At 33.3% G+C, this 6,747-nt stretch overlaps 1 long non-coding RNA gene across 1 annotated transcript; it reads left to right on the top strand.

The window, feature by feature from the left end:
• The first annotated feature begins 422 nt into the window (after nt 1-422).
• LOC111691816 lies at nt 423-1,201 on the top strand. The gene is made up of 3 exons (XR_002763060.1): nt 423-517; nt 583-720; nt 1,095-1,201. It is a non-coding gene; the product is annotated as an uncharacterized LOC111691816 (long non-coding RNA).
• Nucleotides 1,202-6,747: the final 5,546 nt, after the last annotated feature.

Genomic DNA, 6,747 nt, shown 5'->3' with positions numbered 1-6,747 from the left:
TCTATATAAAAATACAAAAACATAATAATAGACCAAAATCGGTATTTTCGGCTTTAGGTATTTGACTTGAAAATATAACACTGAAGGAATCTTTTACAAGTATGTACCATCTAGCAAATTAATACAAACAAATAATTAAATGAAGTTTTAATAAAATGTCGGTTGCATCTTGCAAAGAATTGCCACCTTCCATTCAAAATAAATGTGTATATTTACTTTATAAAATTCATGAAAAGTTGTTATTATTATTCTGTAAAATATCAAATTTGATTCACTCCAAATTTATCAGGCGCACCCAGTAAAACCATTTACGTGGGACACTGCGTAGATTGAATGCAGGTGTGGGAGGGCACGGTGAAGTGCGTCGGCGCGTTTTGCGAAGTTGGCCGAGGCAACGTATTCTAGATGTTTCGTTTGTCTGAAGCTCGCGTCTTTTCCTTTTCTGTTCAGCAGTTCATACCTAACGTTTCGTTGTTTAGTTCAGCATTATTTGCCGCCATTTGCATTTTGCACATAGGTAAGTAACTGCATGTTGTAAATATACCTATGCATTACAGAGTACAATAGCGTTTATGTTTACAGCAAGAACGACGGTTTTTTAAGAGTTAGAGTATAAAAGTGTACTTAATTAAGCTTTTTACAACCAGTTGAAGCAAGTATGGAGTAATTACTAGGTAACAGATTGGAGACTTTCTAGTGAAACCGTGCAGATATTTTTAGGTAAGTGCAAATCCTGCTCTAATAATAAGACTTTTCGCCCTAAATTTATATTGTCAACTTTTTAACCCATCAGCTTCTAGTTATTTAAATTATCCGGAAAATCATTTGTAAAGATATTCATTTAATACATGAATTTTCCCAAGTGTTGCCATAAAAAAGTTGTCGCTTTTTATTATCTGAAAAACTACTTCATTGATTAAAAATTCGAATTTACTAAGTGAAATTTGCCCGTTTTGTAATATTCCCAATACTTTAACGTTTATGCATTTCACAAAAATTAACTTGTGTATAGTTTTAACTATTTTCTGTATAACATTAAGATTTGTTTGAGTTTGATTTATTTGGTTTTGTTTCATATAGTGTTTTTTTTTCAGATTAACTTGGACTTTGAAAGAACTTTCTCAAACAGCGATATTGGCATTTTGGAACAATTTGGAATAATCGTAATATCCAATGTAAATGTATTTATGTACATATGTAAATAAAGGTATATATTTATATACTATAAATATATATTCTTATCACTATGAACATTTGGTTTAATCTATTTGATGTAAACATCTATTTCGTTAAAAACACTATTTGATTTCAAGGGAATCGTTAATAAACTTAAAGCTATTTCTTTTATTTTCTGTTGGGAATACATCATAAATTTGTACTGAGTCAGAAAGTCTTTGAGTAAATCATAGAATTGAAGTGCTTGTTAGATTTTCTGAATGTGAATAAATTATAATCAATGTGAGAACATGATTTAGTTTTATTTTGAACTATGGCGCTATTAAATGAAGAATATCTTTTGCTACAAACAAAAATATATATTTTTCATTTCAAATAAATATCTTCTTGCGGATATATGAGACTAGGAATTACTCAATACAAGCTGATTAGGTTCATTTCAAGTATTTACTTTTTTGTGTGTAGAAAACCGCAAGTTAAAGTTTCTTTATTTAATTTCTACCAATAACTTTTATTGATCTTACCATTGTGTACATATATTATTTTTAATTAATCATACCTAGTTTAGTCAGTAGTAAATTTCGTATAACTGTTGGTCACAAACAATCGTGGATTTAAATATTAGTGCAGAATTTATAGTCCATTTTTTTTATTGTCTACTTCATATAGACTCGGTAGTGATTTCGTGGTAAGTTAAAATATTAGGTAGTTGCAGATGCATTTATTAGGTTAGGATTAGTTGTTATTTATAATTATGTTAGTCGTAAGTTTGTTTAAAACTTAAAATTTTGCCTCGAGTCTTGTTTGGTTGTCATGCCAGCATATAATCTTGCTAAACGCTGTTAGCTGTTAACTTTTTTTTTCAGTAATAGCCATAATGATCTTCCTTTATTTTTCTTTGCGCTGCGCTTGCGCCATATATTTATTTATTAGCGGAAATTAAAGCATTAAATTCTTTCTCGCGTTCGGCAACAAACTACCACATCTGCGTAGCGCCTGAGCTCAAGCGTCGAGATCGCGTATTTAAAGTCTGACAAATAATTTCACTCACTTATATATTTTAATTTCTGCCGTACTGTTAACTTAATATAAATTGTTTACAATTAGCGTATAGTGCAGGCGCTCACTACTTGTATTTATCTTGCTATCAACTTTAATACCTCATTTTTTTGTTATTTTAATTACTGCTTTGCTTTGCTTTGCTGCAACCCGTATTTTCCTTATTGAAGTTAACACCTTCAATAAACATTTGCATTTATACATGCATTGAGGTTATGTATTTTTACGGTTGCGAGTTATCATTTTACGGCTTGTCGATCTCGTTCGGGATCATAAGGATGTGGAGTTATAAGGTTTTAACAGGTTGCAGGGTTGATTTTGTTGAATTCTACCATTTTTCAGCTATTTTTTGAGGTTAGAAAAAAACTCTGACGTGATGGGACCAAATGAGTTGCAGATTCGGTTTTAGTGACCCAAAAAACATATAATACGATATGTTTGACCGAGGAAACCTTTCGTCGATTTTTTTTTGTGTTATTGTAGTCAAACCAATGCATTTAAACATAACTTTTACCAAAATAATAGGCAAAGACAACGCACAACAACCATAGAATGGGATGGGGTCATTCAATAATAACATTTACTGCGATTTAGCTAATTTATTTAACGTGTACCTATATTTGAGTGAATGTACTCAGTTTTAATTCAAATATTATCACAAATGAATAAATTATCAAAATGCTAAATATTGCGTGAAATGTGGTCAATAATTTCACTCAATGAATTCACTCCGTACTTTTATTGCTTGCGAATTCTCATTAATGTAACTTTGAGGGTTAACAATGCGAGAATTGTAATAATATAGTAAATTTTTATAAGGCTACAATTGTTTTCGTTAATTTAAAAATTGAAATTTCAAAAATACGGACACTTTAATTACCAACACCTTGTACATACTGATGGAGTAGAGAAGCAATTAATGTGAATTCTTTTATTCTTCAATTTATTATAATAAATTCTGTGACGCATGAAAACTTTCATCTCATCAATCCGAAAAAAATTGGAAAGAGCCATCTTCGTCGCGAGTAATCTTTTGAAGGCTCGACGCAATCGTCGGCGTAATCTGAGACCCCCGGCAACCAAAATTAAAATTCTGCGGCCTCCGCGAGCTCCTAAAGCAGTATTTCGCCTGTTTAGTCCTTTAACTCCGTGCGAACAGGATCAGGACCGCGGTAAAACAATTGCGCGTAAATCGGGGCGGGCTAATTGGAATGGGGGAATCTCCAACCGCAAATTGCAATAAGCGGCTGTAATGTCTTTTTGTTTTTTGCCCCGGACACGCTGATCTTGCAAATAGTGAGGTCGGCGTGGATTGCAAACTCTGTCGCGTCGTAAAAGTTAACCCGTTATTAAAATTATGTCTTCCAATTTTATCGATGAAATGTAATGCTCCAAACGTCATTCTTTGTTGTACGAATGGTGTGAAACACAAAGTACTAATTGGTTAATAAACCGAAAAGCTTCAAATGTACAAAGAACTTTTACTGCGCATGTCGTCGAGGTAAGATAGATTCGTAAGTATGTATGTATGTCGGAGAATCGTGGAATTGTTTTTCCACCGCGGCACTTAGGCCTTATTAGGCCCCTTGTACACCCTCCTTCATTACTCGAGTACCTACTTTTCTTCAAACCATCCTATTTACTACACGGGTGGCTTGGTGGCAAAGTCTCGTACAGTTTATGTATGATAGCATGGTGTTGAGTTACAGAGATTTTCTTTGCTCTGTTCTCATTACCATTTATCGGGGACCACACGCATGCGGAAAATGTTGAGCGACCCAGGTCTCTGGTAGGCTGCCACAGCTACGTCCCCGAACCTGCCTTAGGTCACCCATCCAAATTCCAGCCTGCGTCAGTGATGCTTACCTCCAGATCGAAATCCACCGGCCAAGACACCCGGCTAGGCGGTCCCCGATATCCGTATATTTTACAACCAATTTTAAATAAAAGCTCAAAAGTGTGGTAAAATGTATATTTGGATACCATCAAGATCAACTTTTCTTAATAACGATTGACGATATTGTAAAAAATAAAGGTACTTTACTCTTGAGCAAAATTTACATTTTTCGACAAACCTCGTATACGACTGCAAAAAACTGAAATCTGATTATATCATTTTGGGTTTTAGGGCATGTAGAACTTTTTATCAAGAATAACTTTTTTTCATAAAACCAATAATAAAAAAAGTATTCCATATGGTGGCAACTTAATTGGACACATTGTATATCAGTCATGATTTTTGAAGTTTTGGTTTCCAAAAATTCATCTTCATGGCAACAATAGTTAATAAACATCCAAATTTCTAAAAGATGTAAAGATTTCCAAATAATTCAGAAATAATTACTAGGAAATTATTCTGAAATATCAGTTTCTCTTGTGCCATTATTAGTGATGCTTTCATAATAACAAAACGTCGACTGTAATGTAAAAAAATATTCTTCTCTTATCTGTACTTATACCACAGCCTAATGAAACCTATCCTTTAAAAAAAAATCAAGGAGCAAGCATCTGACGGTAATTTGGGATATTTTGCAACACAAATATTTACCCGAATCCTTTGAAAACTCGACCCTCATTAATCAATGCAAAAGTAATCCCATCTAAGAAGGACATCTGAATTAAAAAAGATATGCGTAGGGGAAGACGACAACGTTAATGTCCTCTAAGGATGAAAGCACATCTAAAGTGGCGATAGCGCTTGGGATATTTTTGGGACGAAAGAGAAATTGTATTATTTGGTTCAGGGACAGTGTCATTTGTATATGGGAATATAATACGATCTGGAAATACAGAAAGACTGTACACTATATAGACATGTCACATACACATTACACATTAGTTTATAATTTTATTACATTTACAATTTATCATGTAAGGAATATGTGGATAACATAGTTGTAGATTGTAATCAGTCCCAGAAAAGAGAATTTATAAAGATTTCGGTGGTAAAAATAGTTAAATTAAAGTCAAGTCAGCACATGAAAGTTTTGTTCTTGAAATGGTAAGTAAATGTCACATCGTGTGGGTGGTGCACATCTTCGCTTACCAAATGTTCTCCAAAGCACACATATAGACAAACTGTTTGCATTATTCAACAAGTTAATGAGATTAGGTGTGATAGTTCGCTTATAGATAAATAAGTAAGAAAAGTCGTTTTAATTTGCAGTTTGTTTGAACAATTTTTCCATTTACAGGCAATAGATAAATATAATAGTGTATTTAACAGAACATAAGTAAAATAACTAAACATATAATTGACTGAACATATGTAAGATGTAACCCTGTATATTATGCTACAACCTTAGCAGACGGTTTTAGTTAACTTTGAGATACCCCCAACGTCATTTGACAGTGTACATTTAGTTACAATGAAAAATGTTCAAGCGTCCCTTGAATATTAATTTAAAATTTACGTGGGATGACTACCTTGGTAACTAATAACAGTGATGTAATATTTTCATTAATTCCTTTAAGATTATTGAGGTGGGTAGCTTAATCAATTCAGGTTTTCCTTTGTAATTTATTTATCTGTACAGAGTGTGCCATTTAAATGGATAAGATATTGAAATTGTGGGTACACATGTCTGTAAGTGACCCATTTTAAGTATTACGTCAAGAGCACCAGTCTGACGTAATACTTAAACCGTTGCTGTTGCAAGCGACAAGAGACAGACGAAAATGTGCAACGTGGGATACACACACTATGATTCTCGGAAAAGGACCACGGCAGATAGGCGCTAGGGACTAGATACATTGCAGGGTGTCCGTAAATTTTACCGACAACGTTTGACTGCATATTCACGACTATAAATAAATACGATCTACGAGTTAAATAAAAACTTTTTGGTTTTTGAGTTACAGGCCTTCAAAGATGTCAAAAATAAAAGTAATTTAATTAATAACTTCATAACCCTTTTACCGATCGCCTTAAAATTTGGCACATTTATTTGAACTATTATAGCGTATTATTTCTTAAAGCTTTAGTCAAATCGATATACTGGGTGATGGTTTTCTCCGGTTACCTCTCCCTTTTAGCGGTTAAAACTTTTACAGTGGTCATATTTTTTAAAACTGGCAGCAACATTGAAAAGGTCATTTCATTTAAAAAAAATATTGTCCCTTGAGAAAATCGCCTATAGAAAGCAATTCTCGAGAAAAATGGATTATTTTCAGGTCTGTACATTTCGATTGTAACTCAAAAACCAAGAATTTTTTATTTAACTTTTTTTTCGTAGATCGTTTTTATTTATCGTCCTGAATATGCAGTCAAACGTTGTCGGTGAAATTTGCGGACACCCTGTATACCTGCGAGCGTCTCCACAAGAGAACTCTCCAACGAACGCTAGCGCTGATAACACTTCTTTTCAATATACCTTGTTTTTAATAAAAATACTTTTATTTTACCATTGAGAGGGAGTTACATTTTGCTGCACACCAAACGCTCAAAACAATTCAAACCTACTTGGACACAGGCATAGAATTACATTGTAAAAGATGTATACCATTTTTTTT

Source organism: Anoplophora glabripennis, unplaced genomic scaffold (assembly GCF_000390285.2).
Source record: "Anoplophora glabripennis isolate ALB-LARVAE unplaced genomic scaffold, Agla_2.0 scaffold493, whole genome shotgun sequence".
In the NCBI taxonomy this organism is placed as follows: domain Eukaryota; kingdom Metazoa; phylum Arthropoda; class Insecta; order Coleoptera; family Cerambycidae; genus Anoplophora; species Anoplophora glabripennis.
This window is presented reverse-complemented; position numbering and strand designations above follow the sequence as displayed.